Source organism: Heptranchias perlo, chromosome 1 (genome assembly GCF_035084215.1).
Source record: "Heptranchias perlo isolate sHepPer1 chromosome 1, sHepPer1.hap1, whole genome shotgun sequence".
NCBI classification, from domain to species: domain Eukaryota; kingdom Metazoa; phylum Chordata; class Chondrichthyes; order Hexanchiformes; family Hexanchidae; genus Heptranchias; species Heptranchias perlo.
In genome coordinates this window covers 21,258,319-21,283,287 of record NC_090325.1, presented here as the reverse complement: position 1 = coordinate 21,283,287, position 24,969 = coordinate 21,258,319, and the positions used below count along the sequence as shown (strand labels likewise).

The following is a 24,969-nucleotide window of genomic DNA, read 5'->3' as shown; positions in this document are numbered from 1 at the left end:
CAGAAACAGTCAACTCAGCTTGTCAAAAATGCTGCGATCTGATTGGTCGAGGGGAGAGGTCGATCCTCTCACTTCTCCCAGGGCCTTAGCTTCGCCTGACCTGATGCTGGACTCTTCTCCGCTTCCTATTCAAGGAAGTGGCCAATGAAAAGACCACGGCAATTTAGTGGGTTAGTATAAATCTATGGAGTGGCGAGCAGCGTTAGTTCGCCGCTCTGAGCAATTTCTGCACTCTTATTAGATTGTTTACATTAATTTGCTGTGAATCAGGCTGATACATAGTTGACTTAAATTCAGAAACAAGAAATGCAAATAAAAGCTAAGTAACTTGACACAGTTTAAACCCATAATTGTAATGCAAATAAGTTGTAGATCTGCAAATGTGAATTTGTAGTTATAGTTTAATTAGGGCCGAGGACTGATACTAGCGATCTGATGAAGGCTCAAATCCCAGGTCATGCAGTTTCCAATCTGAGCCACGTGCAGCAGTGAGGCATAGAACAAAGGCTATGGTGTCTCCCAGCAGAGACGAAGACAAATCAGAGGGGAGAGGCACGCCTGGTTGATCCCCGCCAGCAAACTACATGGGACATCAGCTGTTGCCTTGCAATAGGCTACGTGTCTGTTCCATTCGCAACCCCTCAAATAATGAAGCAGTCCGAGCCCGCATGCAGCAAGACCTGGACAACATCCAGGCTTGGGCTCATAAGTGACAAGTAACATTCGCGCCAGACAAGTGCCAGGCAATGACCATCTCCAACAAGAGAGAGTCTAACCACCTCCCTTTGACATTCAACGGCATTACCATCACCGAATCCCCCACCATCAACATCCTGGGGGTCACCATTGACCAGAAACTTAACTGGACCAGCCATATAAATACTGTGGCTACAAGGGCAGGACAGAGGCTGGGTTTTCTGCGGCGAGTGACTCACCTCCTGACTCCCCAAAGCCTTTCCACCATCTACAAGGCACAAGTCAGGAGTGTAATGGAATACTCTCCACTTGCTTGGATGAGTGCAGCTCCAACAACACTCAAGAAGCTCGACACCATCCAGGACAAAGCAGCCTGCTTGATTGGCACCCCATCCACCACCCTAAACATTCACTCCCTTCACCACCGGCGCACAGTGGCTGCAGCGTGTACCATCCACAGGATGCACTGCAGCAACTCGCCAAGGCTTCTTCGACAGCATCTGCCAAACCTGCGACCTCTACCACCTAGAAGGACAAGAGCAGCAGGTACATGGGAACAACACCACCTGCACGTTCCCCTCCAAGTCACATACCGTCCCGACTTGGAAATATATTGCCGTTCCTTCATCGTCGCTGGGTCAAAATCCTGGAACTCCCTTCCTAACAGCACTGTGGGAGAACCGTCACCACACGGACTGCAGCGGTTCAAGAAGGCGGCTCACCACCACCTTCTCAAGGGCAATTAGGGATGGGCAATAAATGCCGGTCTCGCCAGCGACGCCCACATCCCATGAACGAATAATAAAAAAAATAAACTCTTGGCTGTAGAATCATCAGGCCAAACTAGTAAAGAAGGAGGTAGATTTTGACATTGTGCGATAGTGTAAGACAGGAGAGAGTGAAGCGACACCCCATTTTACATCTCTCCCCATTTTTATTTCCATTGAAGTCAATCCAGAGAGATGTAAAATGGGCTTCCGATTCCCCAACACCCGTTTTAGACTATTGCATAAAGTCAAAATCTACCCCTAGGTGAGAAATATGGGAAAGTTGACCAAAATAGAAGAAACAGTTTACATTTATATAGCACCTTATTGAATTCTCAGGATATCTCATAGCATTTCAAAGCCAATTAATTAGTTTTCAAAGTTGTCACTGTAGTTACTAGGCAAATGGGGCAGCCAATTTGCACACAGCAAAATCCACAAACAGCACCTTCAGCAAAGCAGCCCTCAGGACTCAACTAAAGTGGCAGGATGAAAAACATCAGTACCAGTGATGGTTTAGGCTACATTTTACTTTTTCAAGGTACTTGCAGTTCAGGAATCTCAAATCTTGTGAACTGAGAATGAGACTCTCAATCTTTTACCCCCACGCTCACTTAATATGCAGATGGTCAATTCTGATTTCTCCCCATATGGTTTTATTTTACATGCTCCTTTTGTATTCTGTGCCACATTGTTCACATGCTTCAATTTAGCAATCACATATTAGTGTATGTACTGTACTGGGGAATTAAGATCTACTATTTGACTGAAGGCTGAGACTTTAGGCTAAATTCCATCTTTGAGATAGTACTACAAAATGGTTATGAGTTAATTACTTACTTGACATAACCTTCAAGCTGTTAAAGCTGGTTTTAGAAATTCTACATATATTTCCGTTTTTAACATGCAGTAGTTTTGCCCCTTAGGCTACGAACAATGCAGCATGAGTCACACTTTGTCTTGCAAACATGTTGAAGATTTGTTGAAGCAACCACTAGTGGAATTACACAACATCATCTCCTTTGTTGGTATGTACTTTTGATCATGCTGCATCATCTGTTGGGCACAATTGTTCCCTCTCTTGGATGATAGTCATCACGCTAAGCCTCACTGAGACACTACCCGGTGGAAATCCCTCACTCTCCCAGCCAGCAAGCAGCGAGCAACGAGTTCTTCACTTTCCAGCTCATGTTTACATATGTAGTAAGTTATTTTGTATTTTCTACTCTCCATCCAAGTCTTTCTGTTCTACACAATGTAGTTGATCAGGAGAGTAGGTAACTTTTTACCAAGCCTCTACAAACATTGCTTTTCATCTGACCACTACAAGGTGTTTGCAATTGTTTTATGGTAATTATCTCATAAATTTCCCAACCTGGTTTCTAAACAATGCATCGCTTGATCAGAAAAGGTGAGATATGTCATGAAGAAAATCACTTGTGTGAGCCTCATCCTAAGCACTCTGTCACAATATAACAAGATGTGGAGATGCCGGTGATGGACTGGGGTTGACAATTGTAAACAATTTTACAACACCAAGTTATAGTCCAGCAATTTTATTTTAAATTCACAAGCTTTCGGAGGCTACCTCCTTCCTCAGGTGAACGTTCACCTGACGAAGGAGGTAGCCTCCGAAAGCTTGTGAATTTAAAATAAAATTGCTGGACTATAACTTGGTGTTGTAAAATTGTTTACAACAATATAACAAGGTGGAACACTAAAGTCTAGCCACCAGTATTATACTTTCAGTTTTCTCAGTGATGAGAACCTGTAAGTTGAAGGTCAACAGAACCTTTTATACGTCGCACGTTTTTCTTGTACAGATGATGCAGGGATTGTGGTATGAGCAATGGCAAATAAAATTAATGAAATAGAGCTAATTTTAAAGTCAATTATCGAGAAGTGGTTGACAATACATTGAAAAACAATGCTGGAGAAGAACATGCTAAGCAAATCTTGAATTCCTCCAATGACAACCTAGAAAGGGTGCAAATAATATAACAAATAGAAATAAGAGATTAATGTTGAAACCCAAGTGGTAAAGTGGACATGTTAATGTAAGTATAAAGGTAAAACATAATTGTAACAAAGGTTTAAGGAGAAAAAGATTGCAAATGATGTTCAGGTAGTTAAGGTTGAATCTGAAATTGTCATGAAAATAGTGTTAAGCAATGAAATTGTTATGAAGTAAATGAAATATGTCATGACGTGGCTGGAGCACCAAGTTGATACTTGAATATTTTCTGCCACGGAGTTGAGGATGGCAATTTCAACTCTTGGTTCTCACAGTGAGTTGCCAAAGACAGCTTTGCAATTGCTTCACTGCATTGGTGGGAGGAAGAACTAAGGGATGAGTCACCCTAGCCTGCTGTCATGGAGTGGCAAAAAATAGAAAATTGGAGGAGGAAATCACAATGATTATTATGGGAACTGCAATAACAGTACAAACAAGAGAACATCCATTATAACACAAAACCTCTGTCTGAACAAAATCTCTGCCATGTTTGTCATCCTTTCTCTATTTAGATTTTGGTTTGTTGTCAATAAACAAGGTTCTTCCGAGGAAGAAGCTGCAATTCCACCAAACATTCTCCTTTGAAACTACAGTTACCCAAGGGCCACTAAGACAGCACTGGGTTTCTCTGGAAGTATATATGCACGCACATCATACCGTGGCTGCAGTGTGTACTATCTACAGGATGTACTGCAGCAAGTCGCCAAGGTTTCTTTGACAGCACCTCCCAAACCTGCGACCTTCACCACGCAGAAGGACAAAGACAGCAGGTGCAACAGAACACCATCAACTCCAGTTTCCCTCCAACTCACACACCATCCCGACATGGGCGTACATTACTGTTTCTTCCTCATCACTGGATCAAAATCCTGGAACTCCCTACCTAACTGCATTGTGGAAGTAACTTCACCATATGGACTGCAGCGATTCAAGTAGAAGGCCCATCACCACCTTCTCAAGGGCAATTAGGGATGGGCAATAAATATCAGGAATGCCCATATCTCGAGAATGAATAATTTAAAAAAAATAACTATGCAAAACTTGAGCAATTTGAAGCAGAATGGTAACAATTTTTAGGAGTGAATATAATGAACCTATGTAATGAAGTCCACCTCATCAGACCTTCTGTTTATTTTTCCACTAGTCTTTTATCCTCCTCCTTTCCTAAAGGTACCTCTTGCTAATTTCATGGTATTAGGAGCCATCCAGTAGCTTAATGAAGTGACCATTCTTTATGTGTGAGCATAGACAGTGAATGTTAGAATGCCATTCATGAGCCCAATCACATTTTTATCACACACACTTACATACAAAGACACACACAGACACTCACACTCCTTCTGGCAGGGAATCTGGATAGTGATATGGAGCAATAACATTAGTTATTTTGTTCTGTTTCCTAACCAAGGAGTGCTCATGCCATTTGCAGCATCCCAACTGTTGCCTTGGCTGAGATCAGCTAACTGAGCACAGACTGGGGATTGAACTTGGGGCTTAGAACTATACCATGTGCCTTTACCCATCAGACCTTGTGGAGCTGCATTTTTATTCTTCTTCTAAGAAACCTGTTCAATGCTTCCTTTAGCCCATGAAGCATGAGGCTCCCAACAAAGGAGAGGAGGAGGGGAGCAGCACAGAGAACTGTATGACTACATGGACCATTAACTGATCCAAGCACAGATTTTGCATGCACCAAATACTGGCCATTCACTCCATTTGCACAACATTCTTAATTTAACCAATATAAATGTATTTTTCACTGCTATTACAAGATGCGATTCTTCCCCCCCTCCCCTTTAGGCCAAGATGTGACAGAATTATGAAGGCTACACTGAGATAAAAAAACAATCAGTAAGTAAGCAGAAAACTGATAATAATCTATTCTAGCCAGTCAGTTTAATCTTGGTAGTGGGGAAACTTCTAAAAACGATAATCCGGGACAAAATTAACAGTCACTTGGACAGGTGTGGATTAATTAAGGAAAGCCAGCACAGATTTGTTAAAGGCAAATCATGTTTAACCAACTTGATTGAGTTTTTTGATGTGGTAACAGAGAAGGTAGATGAGGACAATGTGGGTTGATGCAGTGTATATGGACTTCCAAAAGGTGTTTGATAAATTGCCGCATAATAGGCTTGTCATCAAAGTTGAAGTCCATGGAATAAAGGGGGCAGTGGCAGCGTGGATACGAAATTGGCTAAGTAATAGGAAACAGAGAGTAGTGGCGAACGGTTGTTTTTCGGACGGGAGGGAGGTGTACAGTGGTGTTCCCCGGGGGTCAGTACTAGGACCATTGCTTTCTTTGATATATATTAATGACTTGGACTTGGGTGTACGAGGCACAATTTCAAAATTTGCAGATGTCACAAAACTTGGAAGGGTACTGAACAGTGAGGAGGATAGTGATAGACTTCAAGAGGACACAGACAGGCTGGTGGAATGGATGTACACATGTCAGATGAAATTCAACGCAGAAAAGTGTGAAGTGATATATTTTGGAAGGAAGAGCAAGGAGCGGCAATATAAACTAAAGGGTACAATTCTCAAAGGGGTGCAGGAACAGAGAGATCTAGGGATATATGTGCACAAATCATTGAAGGTGGCATGGCAGGTCGAGAAAGCAGTTAAAAAAGCATACGGGATGATGGGGTTTATAAATAGAGGCATAGAGTACAAAAGCAAATAAGTTATATTGAACCTTTATAAAACACTGGTTCTGCCACAACTGGTGCATCGTGTCCAGTTCTGGCCACCGCACTTTAGGAAAGATGTGAAGGCCTTAGAGACCATGCAGAAGAGGTTTACTAGAATGATTCCAGGGATAAGGGACTTTAGTTATGTGGATAGACTGGAGAAGCTGGGTTGTTCTCCTTGGAACAGAGATGGTTGCGAGGAGATTTGATAGAGGTATTCAAAATCGTGAAGGGTCTAGACAGAGTAGATAGAGAGAAACTGTTCTCATTGGCAGAAGGGTGAAGAACCAGAGGACATAGATTTAAGGTGATTGGCAAAAGAACCAAAGGTGACATGAGGATAAACTTTTTTACACAACGAGTGGTTATGATCTGGAATGTGCTGCCTGAAGGGGTGGTGGAGGCAGATTCAATCGTGGCTTTCAAAAGGGAATTGGATAAGTACTTGAAAGGAAAAAATTTGCAGGGCTGTGGAGAAAGGGCGGGGGAGTGGAACTAGCTGGATTGCTCTTGCAGAGAGCCAGCACAGACTCGATGGGCCGAATAGCCTGATTCCATGCTGTGACCATTCTGTGATTCAATAAATACAAGCAAAGAATACGGATATACAACAAGTGTCCTTCCCATCACCTTTTAAAATTTTTGCAGCTAAATTGCTTGGAAATAAATTAAAAGGGATTCTCCAAATAAAGTAACAGTTGTCTAAATAATGAAGTTGTCAAAGTGCAAACAACAATAGGGTATTATAGTAACCTGGTATATAATAATGAGAGTATTAATAAATCAAAAAGACTCATAAGCTGGCGAGCAATACAGCACAGATTGGCTCTCCAGAAATGTCACATACTGATCCTTAGCCAGTATAACTGACCATTGACAGATGTAAAATACGCATTAAAAGACTATCTTGTTCCCTCTCTGAAGCCAAGTTTTCTTAAAAGTAGTGAGTCATTTCCAGTGGTTCTTCATCCAAAAGTTTATAGGAAACTTTGTGGTCTTAGGAGTAAAACAAGGGAATGCAAATATAACCAAAGGTTCAAATAAGGATAAGTTTAACGGGTTTTATATAATGAAAGCAGCATTAGGAATAGAGAACCAGAAATATACAGAACTGGAGAAGCTCCTGCTCCTCCCCTGCAGCATATCCCCTCTCTTTCAAAGAGGAGGAGGATACTGAAAAGGAGGTGGTGGCAGAGTTCCCCTTCCAAGAAGATTGTCAGACTTCTGCACATACCTTGGCAGGGACATCATTCGGGGTACTGCAGATATGGTGGCCTAGAAATTCAGGAACGCCCATTTTTGGTGGTGCTAGGGTTGCGGAGGGCTGGGGGGGAGGTGGTGGGAGGCAGGGAATGGTCCCTGTACCTGAATGATGTGGCTCAAGGCACTCCCAATATTGGGGATGCCTCAGGCCTCATTTCCATCGAGATGACAAGCTGTGGAGAGTAGCAGGCAGCTCACCGGGGAAGCGTGATTGAAGATTGGGTCGCTGCTGGGGAGATCCCGAGTCAGGAGGGGGGATATTAGGTCAGAAGGGAGCGGTGGCTGGGAGGGGAGGGATCAGCTGGCAGCAACCTGCGTGCTTCTAATTTGGGGATGGGAGGAGCACTCCTGCTCCTCCCGACTCCATACTCAGGTAAGTATATTTTAAAGACTGCTTGTTAGGCCACATGTAGGCCTGATTTTCGGGCAAATCAGTCTTGCAGTGGGGGCCTCAAACAGGGGTTAAGCCTCATTAGCATATGCAAAGAGCCTGTAACCTGTTTCACGTGTGGGCACTGCACACTGAATTTATGGCCATTACCAATATGGCGGGCGACATATTTCCGGCTCTATGAGTGTGCACATCCTGCCCGCCATATTGGAGGCTTAGGATGCTGCTTAGTGCTTGGAAGACATGTGTTGTGTGGCCGAATTTCTAGGCCGGTGTATATTGGGGTCCAACTATTCACTATCCAGACTTTTTCTAATTTTCTTGTGAGAGAACCTGTCATAACTCACAAGTCTCAACCAAGTCAGATGGGTTTTGTTGGGTCCTGAAAGCTTCATTAGGAGCCTCATTTACCCACCAACGAACAGACTCCCAAGTATGTTAAGGTCCTTATTCAGGAATATCACCAGTACCTTCTGAGAAAGAGTTGTAGCTGATTAATACTTGCAGCAGCCAGTATATGCAATTTGGCCTTCTACCAAAATCACTGGATCAAATCTGTGCAAACCACTCCAACAGAGGTGGCCATAGCACCTATCTTCCAATGAAGAGAAGCCTGGTTTAAGTCAGTGTATGTAAGATTGGTCAGATAATATGCCCGTGCAGAATGCTGTGGAGGCAGAAATTACAGAAGCCGCACATGAGGAATGGCCATGTGGGTGAGGTACCAGAGGACAGCTGGCATCTGTAGAACTTTTCCCCAGCACCAGTCAGTGCTTTCAGAAGAGATGGGGTGAAAAATAACATAATAATCTGTTGCATCCTTCTTTTACAACAGAATACCTCATGTTTAATAACATAAGAATAAGATGGCAACCGTCCATCTCGAAAGATCATGGTGTAAGCGCCAAAGCAGTTCAGTTACTCAAGCGGCTGAAGTGTCCAATTCTCGACTGCTAGTCCGTGCCACAGATGGTGGAGGCGTAAATCACAGGCCAGATTATGAATCCCGCTTGGTATTAACTCTTGAGGTGATGCACTTTCCTCTTTGCTCTATTCTCGTTCCTCTCTATCAGCCACCAATCTCTTTGGCTCCACAATGCAGCACGGCCTCCCAGTGTGGGTTGTTGTTAGCCTCATCTTCCCAGCTTGCAGTATCGGTGTTAAAAGTTTTCAAGTCCCAGGGTCGGCCCAGCGGCTTTGAAATATCTGCAAGTTCTCCACACAGAAGATCCTTTGAAATAGGCCCATCATACAGATGACCAAGCCACCGGAATAAGAACAAGAAAAAATATATAACTTATTCATTGTCCTCAAAGTCCAACTGGACATGTGTTCCACACACGCTGTTCTGTCACCACTCCGCACCAGTGCAGATCCTGAATGCCTCCACACAGATCCAAATTCTTTCCGAAAGCTCAAAATTATTTACTAAAGATTTTGCTTTGTTTTTTAACCAAACAATCAAATTATCTTTTGTTTAATTTATCCTGTGTTTATGATATGATCAAAATTCAGGCCTATGAAGAGAAATCCAATTGGATTTTGTGTCCAATACCCTCAATACTCAGTCAACTTATGGTGAAAATGGCCTTCTAAACTATACAACGAAATTCTGGGAAAACCATAAAAAGTTAATACTGGAATTCTGGGAGAATTGACCAAAGATTCAGAGATTTGAGACAAAAAGGTCTCATTGAAACCTATTTCTAATCAGAGGACTGTGCCTGAGTGAGTATAGACTTGTCAAAGTTGCCATTATGTAGTGGCCACGTCCTCTGAATGAATAAGAGAATGACAAAGAGTCCTTAAGAAGACTGCTCCTATCAGGCCTAGTGCCGCACTCTTTTAATTGGGACTCGGAAAAGCAAGGGAGCTGCGGCATAATAAAGAGTTTGACCGTCATCAAATGAATTAAACCTGACTGTTGTAGTTACTAACATGCCTGTCTAAATCGAATGATGCCTTAGAATGGATCTGTTGACCGGAGGTCACCAGTTACGGTTATTGGCTTAGTACAAAGAGGAGGAGTCAATTCTCTCTTAACTCTCAATTCGCTTTATTCACGTCGTTAGATCATATACATATAGTTTATACGTCTGGTTAGATATAGACATGCAGATTGCACCAGGTTATACAGTTTTATACCCAAACTAGGATCTAAACGCACACCCACTCGGTTTCTCTGACACTCCCTGAGTGGTCACAGAATATAAAGGCTAATACCCGAAAAGGAGAGCTGACGCTGGCCAGGCATTCCGTTCTCTCTCTCTTTCGACGTCGTCTCTACAACCCTGACATAGGTTCTTCCACTTCCGCGATGGTTGGTCTCCGGAGTCTTCGCTGGCTCCACGCCCAAGATTCTTCATTCTTATTCCGAATCTTATCTCTTCAAGCTGTGCTGTCTCTCTCTCCCGTTGGTTTAGGCTTGCTCGCCTAGTCTGTGTCTTCTCCTCATTGGCTCTGTCCCAAGGACTTAGGTAGCATTACCTCATTACTCCTTTTCTAAATAAGGACTTGTGTCTTATCACATCTCCTTTGTCTTTCGCAAAACTTAGCTAATTCAAACTGGTTCCAGCCAGCTCAGGCCAGCGACTGAACTCAGGTTACTTCAGTTCAAAAGTTGCTTTTGCCTGTGTGTCAGCAGTTCAGAATCTCAGGTTACTTCTGCAGCCCCGGCCAACAGATCTAGGTGACAGGATGAATCACGTTAGTTAGTCAAATTTGAACGCCCAAGGCAGCTAATTTTAGAAGGAGAAAGTATTTTAAAGAACATAAGAAATAGGAGCAGGAGTAGGCCAATCGGCCCCTCGAGCCTGCTCCGCCATTCAATAAGATCATGGCTGATCTGATCCTAACCTCAAATCTAAATTCATGTCCAATTTCCTGCCCGCTCCCCATAACCCCTAATTCCCTTCACTTCTAGGAAACTGTCTATTTCTGTTTTAAATTTATTTAATGATGTAGCTTCCACCGCTTCCTGGGGCAGCAAATTCCACAGACCTACTACCCTCTGAGTGAAGAAGTTTCTCCTCATCTCAGTTTTGAAAGAGCAGCCCCTTATTCTAAGATTATGCCCCCTAGTTCTAGTTTCACCCATCCTTGGGAACATCCTTACCGCATCCACCCGATCAAGCCCCTTCACAATCTTATATGTTTCAATAAGATCGCCTCTCATTCTTCTGAACTCCAATGAGTAGAGTCCCAATCTACTCAACCTCTCCTCATATGTCCACCCCCTCATCCCTGGGATTAACCGAGTGAACCTTCTTTGTACTGCCTCGAGAGCAAGTATGTCTTTTCTTAAGTATGGAGACCAAAACTGTATGCAGTATTCCAGGTGCGGTCTCACCAATACCTTATATAACTGCAAATTGTAAACAATTTTACAACACCAAGTTATAGTCCAGCAATTTTATTTTAAATTCACAAGCTTTCGGAGGCTTCCTCCTTCGTCAGGTGAACGATGTGAAAATGAAATCCTCGAAATGAAATCGCATTTATAATTCACAGAACAATGCTTGGTGAGTACAGACAGTTTTTTTAACTGCCCGTTGCCAAGGCAATCAGTGTGCAGACAGACAGGTGTTACCTGCCAGGTCTCACAGACTATACAAATCACCAAAAAAAAAACAACAAACAAAAAAAAAACAGAGATAGAGAGGTAGAAACATAGAAAAGACAGCAACTGACCCATTATATTAAAAACAGATAACATTTGTTCGCTGGTGGGGTAACGTGTAGCGTGACATGAACCCAAGATCCCGGTTGAGGCCGTCCTCATGGGTGCGGAACTTGGCTATCAATTTCTGCTCGACGATTTTGCGTTGTCGTGTGTCTCGAAGGCCGCCTTGGAGTACGCTTACCCGAAGGTCGGTGGATGAATGTCCATGACTGCTGAAGTGTTCCCCGACTGGGAGGGAACCCTCCTGTTTGGCGATTGTTGCGCGGTGTCCGTTCATCCGTTGTCGCAGCGTCTGCATGGTCTCGCCAATGTACCATGCTCTGGGGCATCCTTTCCTGCAACGTATGAGGTAGACAACGTTGGCCGAGTCACAGGAGTATGAACCATGCACCTGGTGGGTGGTGTCCTCTCGTGTGATGGTGGTATCTGTGTCGATGATCTGGCATGTCTTGCAGAGGTTACCGTGGCAGGGTTGTGTGGTGTCGTGGACGCTGTTCTCTTGAAAGCTAGGTAATTTGCTGCGAACGATGGTCTGTTTGAGGTTGGGTGGCTGTTTAAAGGCGAGTAGTGGAGGTGTGGGGATGGCCATAGCGAGGTGTTTGTCCTCATTGATGACATGTTGAAGGCTGCGGAGAACATGGCGTAGTTTCTCCGCTCCGGGGAAGTACTGGACGACAAAGGGTACTCTGTTGGTTGCGTCCCGTGTTAGTCTCCTGAGGAGGTCTATGCGATTTTTTGCTGTGGCCCGTCGGAACTGTCGATCGATGAGTCGAGCGTCATATCCCGTTCTTACTAGGGCGTCTTTCAGCGTCTGTAGGTGTCCATCGCGTTCCTCCTCGTCTGAGCAGACCCTGTGTATTCGCAGAGCCTGTCCATAGGGGATGGCCTCTTTGACGTGGTTAGGGTGGAAGCTGGAAAAGTGGAGCATCGTGAGGTTGTCCATGGGCTTGCGGTAGAGTGAGGTGCTGAGGTGCCCGTCTTTGATGGAGATTCGTGTGTCCAAGAAAGAAACTGATTCTGAGGAGTAGTCCATGGTGAGCTTGATGGTGGGATGGAACTTGTTGATGTTATCGTGTAGTCTCTTTAGTGATTCCTTGCCGTGGGTCCATAGAAAGAAAATGTCGTCGATGTATCTGGTGTATAGTGTTGGTTGGAGGTCTTGTGCAGTGAAGAAGTCCTGCTCGAACTTGTGCATGAAAATGTTGGCGTATTGGGGTGCGAATTTGGTCCCCATGGCTGTTCCGTGTGTTTGGGTAAAGAACTGGTTATCGAAGGTGAAGACATTGTGATCCAGGATGAAGCGGATGAGTTGTAGGATGGCTTCCGGAGATTGGCTGTTGTTGGTGTTGAGTATTGATGCTGTCGCAGCGATGCCGTCATCGTGGGGGATACTGGTGTATAGTGCCGAGACGTCCATCGTGGTGAGAAGTGTTCCTGGTTCAACTGGTCCGTGGGTTTTTGTAGGAAGTCTGTAGTGTCGCGACAGAAGCTGGGGGTTCCCTGTACGATGGGTTTCAGAATGCCCTCGATGTATCCAGAGAGGTTCTCACACAGGGTTCCGTTTCCTGATACGATAGGATATATAACTGCAGCAATACCTCCCTGTTTTTGGACATAATGCAGCAGAAAAAAAACCAAAAGATTTGGGGCTGGATGGGGAGTCAAAGGCATAATTGAAGAGAAAGATTTTGTGAAGTTCTTGAAAGAAACATAGAAGTTGATAATCTGGAGAAATCTTGGAGAGTTCGGGGGCGGGGGCTGAAAGAGTGGCCGCCAATTATGAAATGGAGAACAAGGCCAAATCTGGTATCAGAGGAATTGATGACATGCATGGGGCCATATGGGTAGAGGAGGTAGGGTAAAGGAACAGCTGATGCCACAATAGCTAATCTACCAGATGAATAAGGTTCTATATCAGTGTTAATATAATGGAGGAATATAGATATTCCCAACTGGAAGTTTACCAGCAATACATTGAATACAAAGTACATATAAATATAACCTTCCTAAACCATAAGGTCCCTTGCTTTTTGTGATATATATTAATGATTTGGACTTAAATGTAAGGGGCATGATTAAGAAGTTCGCAGATGATACAAAAATTGGCCCTGTGGTTGATAGTGAGGAGGAAAGCTGTAGACTGCAGGAAGATATCAATGGACTGGTCAGGTGGGCAGAAAAGTGGCAAATAGAATTCAATCCGGACAAGTGTGAGATTTGGAGAGGACATCCAAGGCAAGGAAATACACAATAAATGGAAGGATACTGAGAGGTGTAGAGGAACAGATGGATCTTGGAGTGCATGTCCACAGATCCCTGAAGGTAGCAGGACAGGTAGATAAGGTGGTTAAAAAGGCATACGGAATACTTACTTTTATTAGCCGAGGCATAGAATGTAAGAGCAGGGAGGTTATGCTAGAACTATATAAAACACTGGTTAGGCTACAGGTCTGGTCACCACATTACAGGAAAGATGTGATTGCACTGGACAGGGTACAGAGGAAATTTTGAGGATGTTGCCAGGACTGGTGAATTTTAGCTATGGAGAAAGATTGGATAGGCTGGGGTTCTTTCCATTGGAACAGAAGAGGCTGAGGGGTGATTTAATTGAGGTGTATAAAATTATGAGGGGCCTAGACAGAGTGGATAGGGAGGACCTATTTCCCTTAGCAGAGAGGTCAATAACCAGGGGGCATAGATTTAAAGTAATTGGTAGAAGGATTAGAGGAGAGCTGAGGAGAAATTTTTTCACCCAGAGGGTGGTGGGGGTCTGGAACTCAGTGCCTGAAAGGGTGGCAGAAGCAGAAGCCCTCAACACATTTAAAAAGTATTTGAATATGCACTTGAAGTGGCATAACCTACAAGACTATGGACTAAGAGCTGGAAAGTGGGATTAGGCTGGATAGCTCTTTTGTGGCTGGCACAAACACGATGGGCTGAATGGCCTTCTTCTGTGCCGTAACTTTCTGTGATTCTATGTATTCTTGGATACTGAATGTATAGAAAGCATCTCCGATCCATCACCCACACAGCTTTCTTTCATCACTGAAACATTGTTCGCTTATGCTTCCACATCTCTATCATTCCTGAAACCCTAAACCACATCTTCAGTACTCAAAAGTTGACTTCTCCAATGTCCTCCTTGCTGTGCTGCCTGCCTTCAGAAATTCCAAATTATTCCAAACGCCACAGCCTGCTTCATCTTCTCTACAAAATCCTGCACTCCCATTACCCCCACCATTGCAATGTTCCACTGGTTTCTTGTGAATTAATTTTAAGATCCTCTTCCTCAGTTTCAAATCCATGGCCTCATCACACCCTACCTCCTCTACCCATATGGCCCCATGCATGTCATCAATTCCTCTGATACCAGATTTGGCCTTGTTCTCCATTTCATCATTGGCGGCCACTCTTTCAGCCCCCACCCCCGAACTCTCCCAAGATTTCTCCAGATTATCAACGTCTATATTTCTTTCAAGAACTTCACAAAATCTTTCTCTTCAATTATGCCTTTGACTCCCCATCCAGCCCCAAATCTTTTGGGGTTTTTTCTGCTGCATTATGTCCAACAATTTTTGTCCTGTAAAGCACTCTAGGGCATCTTTCTTCACGTGAGAAGAACCACAGAGATATGAGTTGATGTGGTGCATATGGAGTTCCATTTTACAAAGTGCCACATAATAGGCTTGTCATCAAAGTTGAAACCTATGGAATAAAAGGGGTAGTGGCAGCATGGATGCGAAATTGGCTAAGTAATAGGAAACAGAGAGCAGTGGTGAACGGTTGTTTTTTGGACTGGAGGGAGGTGTACAGTGGTGTTCCCCAGGGGTCGGTACTAGGACCATTGCTTTTTTTTATATATATTAATGACTTGGACTTGGGTGTACAGGGCACAATTTCAAAATTTGCAGATGATACAAAACTTGGAAGGATAGCGAACAGTGAGGAGGATAGTGATAGACTTCAAGAGGACATAGATAGGCAGGTGCAATGGGGGCGAACACATGGCAGATGGAGTTTAACGCAGAAAAGTGTGAAGTGATACATTTCGGTAGAAAGAAGGAGGAGAGGCAATATAAACTAAAGGGTACAATTCTCAAAGGGGTGCATGAACAGAGAGATCTGGGGGTATATGTGCACAAATCATTGAAGGTGGCAGGGCAGATTGAGAAAGCAGTTTAAAAAGCATACGGGATCCTGGGCTTTATAAGTAGAGGCATAGAGTACAAAAGCAAGAAGGTTATGATGAACCTTTATATAACAATGGTTTGACTGCAACTGGAGTATTGTGGCCAGGTCTGGGCACCGCACTTTGGGAAGATGTGCAGGTCTTAGAGAGGGTGTAGAAGAGACTTACTAGAATGATTCCAGGGATGAGACACTTCAGTTACGTGGATAGACTGGAGAAGCTGGGGTTGTTCTCCTTAGAGCCGAGAAGGTTGAGAGGAGATTTGATAGAGGTATTCATAATCATGAAGGGTCCAGACAGAGTAGATAGAGAGAAACTGTTCCCATCGGTAGAAGGGTGAAGAACCAGAGGACACAAATTTAAGGTGATTGGCAAAAGAACCAAAGGCGACGAGAAAAAACTTTTTTACGCAGCGAGTGGTTGTGATCTGGAAAGCACTGCCTGAGGGGATCGTGGCTTTCAAAAGGAATTGGATAAGTACTTGAAGGGAAAAAATTTGCAGGGCTACGGGGAAAGAGTGGGGGAGTGGGACTAGCCGGATTGCTCTTGCAGAGAGCCGGCATGGACTCGATGGGCTGAATGGCCTCCTTTTGTGCTGTAACCATTCTACGATTCTAAGTTGTTCTACGGCAACATTATTTCAAGTGACGACCTCACAAAATGGTGCAATGCCACATTCATTAACTGAGGAAGAATGTAATTAACTCTTTTAAAACATGATTAATGCCTATGCTTTCTTTGCTGTGGAGTGTGGGTGTAACTTATGTCTCACTTATTGTGCCTGAGGTAAGATTTAACAAGATACAACTAGAAATGCAAAGCGGCAGGCTCTGACAGCTGCAGACTGTTTTGGGAGGATTTAACCAGTGCTGAAGGACAGGACAGACATTGGCTTCCATATTAGCTTTACAGACTATGTAGATGTCTTTTTGCCATACTAGCATAGTACTGTTCAGTTACAAATTAGTTGTAGAGAAACTGTTCATTCTAACCACGTCTGCAGGTACATCTGCTCAAAGTTTCAAGTAGTTGAACAACCATTTTCTTCGAAAATAATTTCTGAGTCATCCTCCTATATGTTATCCCAGCCTATTTTCATGCAATCAAAAACTTATCACCATTGAATATATATGTATATATTTTGAATGAAAATTTCTTGGCATACTAATGATGACTTAGTGTTTTTCTGCCATATTGCTCATCAGTTTCTGACTGGTTTTAAAAAAGCTGTCCGATTTAGACTATTATTGAAATGTCTCCCACTATAGATTAGCAGTCCTGACTAATATGTAAAATTCTGCTGCATCTGCTTTAACTATGTATGTGTAGTCGATTGCTGTTGCTAATGAGTAGAGGGAGACTTTAATATCCCTTTTACAATAGAGTGTTACCACCTACACTAATGCAAATTAGACAACACTATTGCTGTCAAAGGAGCTCTTGAAGAGGTAATAGTCCACTGCTCTGGCAGTGACAAACATAAACAGCCACTGTCTGCAGTTGCTATACCTTTCAGGCTCGAGACACGTTAAGTCCTCAACCCACCCAAGCAAGCCAATGATGCCAGGGGTGAGTGCACTTAATTTTGTTGGAACAACCTACGAGGATTGGCTCAAAACTCAAAGTGGAGGGATGCAAAGTAATATTCTGTAGCGTACTTCCTGTGTTTGGGAAAGGTGGGAGTTCACCAAAAAAAAACTGAGGATGTAAATGAATGGTTGGCAGCACGATGTGAGACCAACAATGCTCCCTTCATAAATAACTGGGGAGACTTCCAGAATAAAAAGGAATGGTACAAGAGAAGTAGGCAACACCTAAACCGAGTAGTAACAAAGAGGCAGCAATAGAAAATAGATAAGTGAAGGGGGCGGCAGGTGGGCACGGAGGAAATAGGATCCCAGATGAGACAGATCGTAGGGCAGAAGGCAGTCAACAGGTTAGTATAGACAGAAATACTGAGATTAACACAAATGAACCATAGGCCAGGAATAGGTAGACACCGGGCGGGACACGAGAGGTGGTAAATCTATAATCATAGAATCATAGAATGGTTACAGCACAGAAGGAAGCCATTTGGCCCGTCGAGTCCGTGCCGGCTCTTTGCAAGAGCAATCCAGCTAATCCGACTCCACCACCCTTTCTCCGTAGCCCTCCAAATTTTTTCCCTTCAAGTACTCATCCAATTCCCTTTCGAAAGCCACGATTTAATCTGCCTCCATCACCCTTTCAGGCAGTGCATTCCAGATCATAACCACTCGCTGCGTAAAAAAGTTTTTCCTCATGTTGCCTTTGGTTCTTTTGCCAATCACCTTAAATCTGATTCCTCTGGTTCTCAACCCTTCCGCCAATGGGAACAGTTTCTCTCTATTTACTCTGTCTATACCGCTCATGATTTTCAACACCTCTATCAAATCTCCTCTCAACCTTCTCTGCTCTAAGGAGAACAATCCCAGCGTCTCCAGTCTATCCACGTAACTGAAGTTCCTCATCCCTGGAGCCATTCTAGTAAATCTTTTCTGCACCCTCACTAAGGCCGTCACATCCTTCCTAAAGTGCGGTGCCCAGAACTGGACCCAATACTCCAGTTGTGGCCGAACCAGTGCTTTATAAAGGTTCATCATAACTTTCTTGCTTTTGTACTCTATGCCTCTATTTATAAATTGTAAACAATTTTACAACACCAAGTTATAGTCCAGCAATTTTATTTTAAATTCACAAGCTTTCGGAGGCTTCCTCCTTCCTCAGGTGAATGTTTGTTGAACGCTCTATTTATAAAGCCCAGGATCCCGTATGCTTTTTAAACTGCTTTCTCAACCTGCCCTGCCACCTTCAATCATTTTTTAAAATTTTTTTATTCGTTCACGGGATGTGGGCGTCGCTGGGAAGGCCGGCATTTATTGCCCATCCCTAATTGCCCTCGAGAAGGTGGTGGTGAGCCGCCTTCTTGAACCGCTGCAGTCCGTGTGGTGACGGTTCTCCCACAGTGCTGTTAGGAAGGGAGTTCCAGGATTTTGACCCAGCGACAATGAAGGAACGGCGATATATTTCCAAGTCGGGATGGTGTGTGACTTGGAGGGGAACGTGCAGGTGGTGTTGTTCCCATGCGCCTGCTGCCCTTGTCCTTCTAGGTGGTAGAGGTCGCGGGTTTGGGAGGTGCTGTCAAAGAAGCCTTGGCGAGTTGCTGCAGTGCATCCTGTGGATGGTGCACACTGCAGCCACAGTGCGCCGGTGGTGAAGGGAGTGAATGTTTAGGGTGGTGGATGGGGTGCCAATCAAGCGGGCTGCTTTATCTTGGATGGTGTCGAGCTTCTTGAGTGTTGTTGGAGCTGCACTCATCCAGGCAAGTGGAGAGTATTCCATCACATTCCTGACTTGTGCCTTGTAGATGGTGGAAAGGCTTTGGGGAGTCAGGAGGTGAGTCACTCGCCGCAGAATACCCAGCCTCTGACCTGCTCTCGTAGCCACAGTATTTATATGGCTGGTCCAGTTAAGTTTCTGGTCAATGGTGACCCCTAGGATGTTGATGGTGGGGGATTCGGCGATGGTAATGCCATTGAATGTCAAGGGGAGGTGGTTAGACTCTCTTGTTGGAGATGGTCATTGCCTGGCACTTATCTGGCGCGAATGTTACTTGCCACTTATCAGCCCAAGCCTGGATGTTGTCCAGGTCTTGCTGCATGCAGGCTCGGACTGCTTCATTATCTGAGGGATTGCGAATGGAACTGAACACTGTGCAGTCATCAGCGAACATCCCCATTTCTGACCTTATGATGGAGGGAAGGTCATTGATGAAGCAGCTGAAGATGGTTGGGCCTAGGACACTGCCCTGAGGAACTCCTGCAGCAATGCCCTGGGGCTGAGATGATTGGCCTCCAACAACCACTACCATCTTCCTTTGTGCTAGGTATGACTCCAGCCACTGGAGAGTTTTCCCCCTGATTCCCATTGACTTCAATTTTACTCGGGCTCCTTGGTGCCACACTCGGTCAAATGCTGCCTTGATGTCAAGGGCAGTCACTCTCACCTCACCTCTGGAATTCAGCTCTTTTGTCCATGTTTGGACCAAGGCTGTAATGAGGTCTGGAGCCGAGTGGTCCTGGCGGAACCCAAACTGAGCATCGGTGAGCAGGTTATTGGTGAGTAAGTGCCGCTTGATAGCACTGTCGACGACACCTTCCATCACTTTGCTGATGATTGAGAGTAGACTGATGGGGCGGTAATTGGCCGGATTGGATTTGTCCTGCTTTTTGTGGACAGGACATACCTGGGTAATTTTCCACATTGTCGGGTGGATGCCAGTGTTGTAGCTGTACTGGAACAGCTTGGCTCGAGGCGCAGCTAGTTCTGGAGCACAAGTCTTCAGCACTACAGCTGGGATGTTGTCAGGGCCCATAGCCTTTGCTGTATCCAGTGCACTCAGCCGTTTCTTGATATCACGTGGAGTGAATCGAATTGGCTGAAGACTGGCTTCCGTGATGGTGGGGATATCGGGAGGAGGCTGAGATGGATTATCCACTCGGCACTTCTGGCTGAAGATGGTTGCAAACGCTTCAGCCTTGTCTTTTGCACTCACGTGCTGGACTCTGCCATCATTGAGAATGGGGATGTTTGCAGAGCCTCCTCCTCCCGTTAGTTGTTTAATTGTCCACCACCATTCACGACTGGATGTGGCAGGACTGCAGAGCTTTGATCTGATCCGTTGGTTGTGGAATCGCTTAGCTCTGTCTATAGCATGTTGCTTCCGCTGTTTAGCATGCATGTAGTCCTGAGTTGTAGCTTCACCAGGTTGGCACCTCATTTTTAGGTACGCCTGGTGCTGCTCCTGGCATGCTCTTCTACACTCCTCATTGAACCCCTGGCTTGTTGGTAATGGTAGAGTGAGGAATATGCCGGGCCATGAGGTTAGATTGTGCTGGAATACAATTCTGCTGCTGCTGATGGCCCACAGCGCCTCATGGATGCCCAGTTTTGAGCTGCTAGATCTGTTCTGAATCTATCCCATTTAGCACGGTGGTAGTGCCACACAACACGTTGGATGGTGTCCTCAGTACGAAGACGGGATTTCATCTCCACGAGGACTGTGCGGTGGTCACTCCTACCAATACTGTCATGGATAGATGCATTTGCGACAGGTGGATTGGTGAGGACGAGGTCAAGTAAGTTTTTCCCTCGTGTTGGTTCGCTCACCACCTGCCGCAGGCCCAGTCTAGCAGCTATGTCCTTCAGGACTCGGCCAGCTCGGTCAGTAGTGGTGCTACCGAGCCACTCTTGGTGATGTACATTGAATTCCCCCCCCCAGAGTACATTTTCTGCCCTTGCTACCCTCAGTGCTTCCTCCAAGTGGTGTTCAACATGGAGGAGGACTGATTCATCAGCTGAGGGAGGACGGTAGGTGGTAATCAGCAGGAGGTTTCCTTGCCCATGTTTGACCTGATGCCATGAGATTTCATGGGGTCCAGAGTCAATGTTGAGGATTCCCAGGGCCACTCCCTCCTGACTGTATATTACTGTACCGCCACCTCTGGTCGGTCTGTCCTGCCGGTGGGACAGGACATACCCAGGGATGGTGATGGAAGAGTCTGGGACGTTGGCTGAAAGGTATGATTCTGTGAGTAAAGCTATGTCAGGCTGTTGCTTGACTAGTCTGTGGGACAGCTCTCCCAATTTTGGCACAAGTCCCCAGATGTTAGTAAGGAGGACCTTGCAGGGTCGACTGGGCTTGGTGTTTTGCCGTTGTCGTGTCCGGTGCCTCGTGGTCCGATGCCGGGTGGTCCGTCCGGTTTTATTCTTATTATGACTTTTCGTAGCGAGATTTTACAACTGAGTGGCTTGCTAGGCCATTTCAGAGGGCAATTAAGAATCAACCACATTGCTGTGGGTCTGGAGTCACATATAGGCCAGACCGGGTAAGGGTGGCAGGCTTCCTTCCCTGAAGGACATTAATGAACCAGATGGGTTTTTACGACAATCCGGTAGTTTCATGGCCATCATTACTGGTACTAGTATTTTAATTCCAGATTTTTATTTAATTAATTGAATTTAATTAATTAATCGAATTTAAATTCGCCAGCTGCCATGGCGGGATTTGAACTCATGACTCTGGATTTTAGTCCAGGCCTCTGGATTACTAGCCCAGTAACATAACCACTATGCTACCGTACCCAGATATACCCCCAGATCTCTCTGTTCACGCACCCCTTTAGAATTGTACCCTTTAGTTTATATTGCTGCATCTCATTCTTCCTACCAAAATGTATCACTTCGCAATTCTCTGCATTAAATTTCATCTGTCACATGTCCGCCCATTCCACCAGCCTGTCTACGTCCTCTTGAAGTCTATCACTATCCTCCTCACTGTTCACTACACTTCCAAGTTTTGTGTCATCTGCAAATTTTGAAATTGTGGCCTCTGCACCCAAGTCCAAGTCATAAATATATATCAAGGAAAGCAGTGGTCCTAGTACCGACCCCTGGGGAACACACTGTATACCTCCCTCCAGTCTGAGAAACAACCGTTCACCACTACTCTCTGTTTCCTGTCCCTTAGCCAATTTCGTATCCATGGTACTACTGCCCCTTTTATTCCATGGGCTTCAATTTTGCTGACAAGCCTATTATTTGGCACTTTATCAAACGCCTCTTGGAAGTCCATATACACGACATCAACCGCGTTGTCCTCATCAACCCTCCCTGTTACCTCATCAAAAAACTCATTCAAGTTAGTTAAACACGATTTGCCTTTAACAAATCCGTGCTGGCTTTCCTTAATTAATCCAAACTTGTCTCAGTGACTGTTAAATTTTGTCTCGGATTATCGTTTCTAAAAGCTTCCCCTGACTGGCCTGTGAGACATAAATGAGACATATACATACCAATGCTATAAGCATTAGAAATAAGATGGTGGAACCAGAGGCTGTTGTATCCATTGGGAACTATTATATAATGGGAAATTAATATAACATTCAGAGCTATGGAGTGTTCAGAAAAAGCAGAATAGACAAAAACAGAGGTGATAAAGTCTTATATGTCAGCAACACCCAGAAGGTAAAAAAAGTTGATCTTGTGCAAAATAAACTATTCACATTAAACATCTCTAATCCTAAAAAAATCCAAGCTAACACTCGAGGTAGGCTATAGACAACCAGGTTAGTGTAACAAAGAGGACAGTTTACTCACTGAAGAGATAAGAAGGGTATGTTGAAAACAGGAAAGTTATTTTAATGGGAGACTTCAATCAACCATATCTAAACTGGGAAAAATCAAGTGGTTTAGACTCAAGTGGTAAATGTAATGCATGACTGCGTCATGATCGGTGCAACAAGGAAACCACAAGAGGCTAATCTTGATCTGGTATTAATTAATGATCCAGAAAATGTACAAGATATGGAAGTTATAGCATCCATTTGGAACAGTGATCACAGATCATAAAGTTTAACATGACCTGGGAGTTAGAAATACCTAAGTCCAGGAGACATGTATAACTTTAAAAGGGCTACATTTGATGAAATAGGGGAATGACTAAAGCAAATCAATTGAGGGAGGTTGCTCAACAAACACTTCAGTAGAAAATTAAGTGGTGCACATTTAAAGGAATCAGAATAATGCTGAGCATGGAAGACAAGCACATGCTGAAAAATCAACAAGCTCAGACAAAACAAATGTGATTCTAAATAGATTAACTAACAAATTAAAACTGGGATAAAAAGGAAAGATTACCTCTACAGGTCCTGTTGGGAAAAAAAGGGAAGGGGCTTATAGGATGAATACAAAAAAAACCAGAAACACTTTAAAAGGGTAATCAAAGAGGCAAAGAGAGACCTGGAAAAAAAACCATAGCAGCTGAAGCTAAACATAATAGTAAGAGGCCAGTCAAGGAAGAGATGAAAAGCATAAAAAAAGGCAGACTGGCTTGAAACAAAATAATAAATATTCTGAATGATTACTTTTTCCATGTATTCTTAAGGAAAGACAAGAACAGCTATGGAACAAAAGCTGGTAAATGGAGCTGAGGTACAGATCATAACAAGATCTAACTGAATGAGGGGACAGACAAGAGGGGCTGAGTGGCCTGTTCCTGTGTTCCATACATGGATTCAACTTTCCGGATCCTCTCCTCTGGTTGAACTTTCGGGTTCCTGTGGGCATTCACTTACAGTTTATATATATATATATATATATAAATGAATAGGCGTGTAAGTCTGTGAATGATGTGAGCATGAACGAATGGGAGAGTGGAGCGAGCCGGTGAAGCTGCGAATGTGAGCGGAGAGAGGTCGGAGCTGCAGGCGGACCCGAGGAGTGTCCTTTTTGACCGAGTGAAGGTGATCTGAGACTTTACCGGAGGCCAGAGCGGAATCGCACAGGTGAGCGGAATCGCACAGGTGAAAGTGACAGCCAAGATAGCAAGGGTTAAACTTTTAACACCAGGTCTGTTTTTGGTTTTAGTTTAAACGATTTTCGCTTTTAGCGCGATTTGTCCTTTGTTTTAACACAGCGACATGAACCGGTTAAAAAAGAACGCTCCGTGCAAAACTAATTTGTTTAGGTAACATTTTAAAACATCAAGTCGGTGCTTTTTAATATATTATATTCCAGAGGCTGGCTTTTTTTTGTTCGAGACGTTGCTCTGCTCAGTCGATTAATGGAGGGGAGGGAACTGAGGTACGCGGTTGTAACAAAATATCAGCAATTGATATTGTTATTGTATTTATTTGGCTACTTAAATATAAAAAGATACGCTATCGGGGAAGGGAATATACGCCATGCCCTAGACGGAAAATGAAACCAGTTCTTCGATCGACTAGTGCAGTGCTTGAAACCTGACTTCCTGGTTTTGAATTTCTGTTGCAGGCCTTTTTTTGCACACAGTATGTTATATGGTCAAGTTGTTCGTGATGATTTTGGTTTTTAATCCTATGTTGAAGAGGATTTGGATGTATTTCAGCTCAGTTGTGAAAAATGGGGGGCCCTATCTGCTAAAATTGCAGATTTGTTCAAAGAAAATGAGGGTTTCAGAGAAAAAAAATTAAAATCCTTAAATACTTGTATAAAGACCAGTATGATATCCATGGGGTAATCTGTATGGGATAACATGGTGGAGTACCAACACATGGGTGCCATAGTGGGACACAAATTTACTTCCTCACCAACCATTCTGCAGAAGTGCTGCTGAGCAGAGGCCAGAGTGCCTCGAGAAAACATTTTCACCAGGTCTCTCTTCTGCACCACTGCCATTTTGTCTTTCGTTTGCTGGGTGTAAATTTTCTCAGTGCAG

General features: G+C 44.2%; 1 protein-coding gene and 1 long non-coding RNA gene across 3 annotated transcripts in view; one reads left to right on the top strand and one right to left on the bottom strand.

Moving 5' to 3' along the window:
* Nucleotides 1–10,492: 10,492 nt before the first annotated feature.
* LOC137320267 (uncharacterized) overlaps nt 10,493–24,969 on the bottom strand; it is a 23,177-nt gene continuing 8,700 nt past the window's right edge. Inside the window, exon 3 of the long non-coding RNA XR_010962424.1 lies at nt 10,493–10,509. This is a non-coding gene — a long non-coding RNA (uncharacterized lncRNA). The remainder of the gene's footprint in view (nt 10,510–24,969) is intronic.
* Nucleotides 23,968–24,969, top strand: part of mavs (mitochondrial antiviral signaling protein) — a 15,797-nt gene continuing 14,795 nt past the window's right edge. Inside the window, exon 1 of one of the 2 annotated variants that reach the window (XM_067982046.1) lies at nt 23,968–24,058. The gene's annotated coding sequence lies outside the window, so the exon portion shown is untranslated. Of the gene's footprint in view, nt 24,123–24,969 lie in introns of both variants that reach the window. The other variant, XM_067982037.1, reaches the window with a different exon arrangement.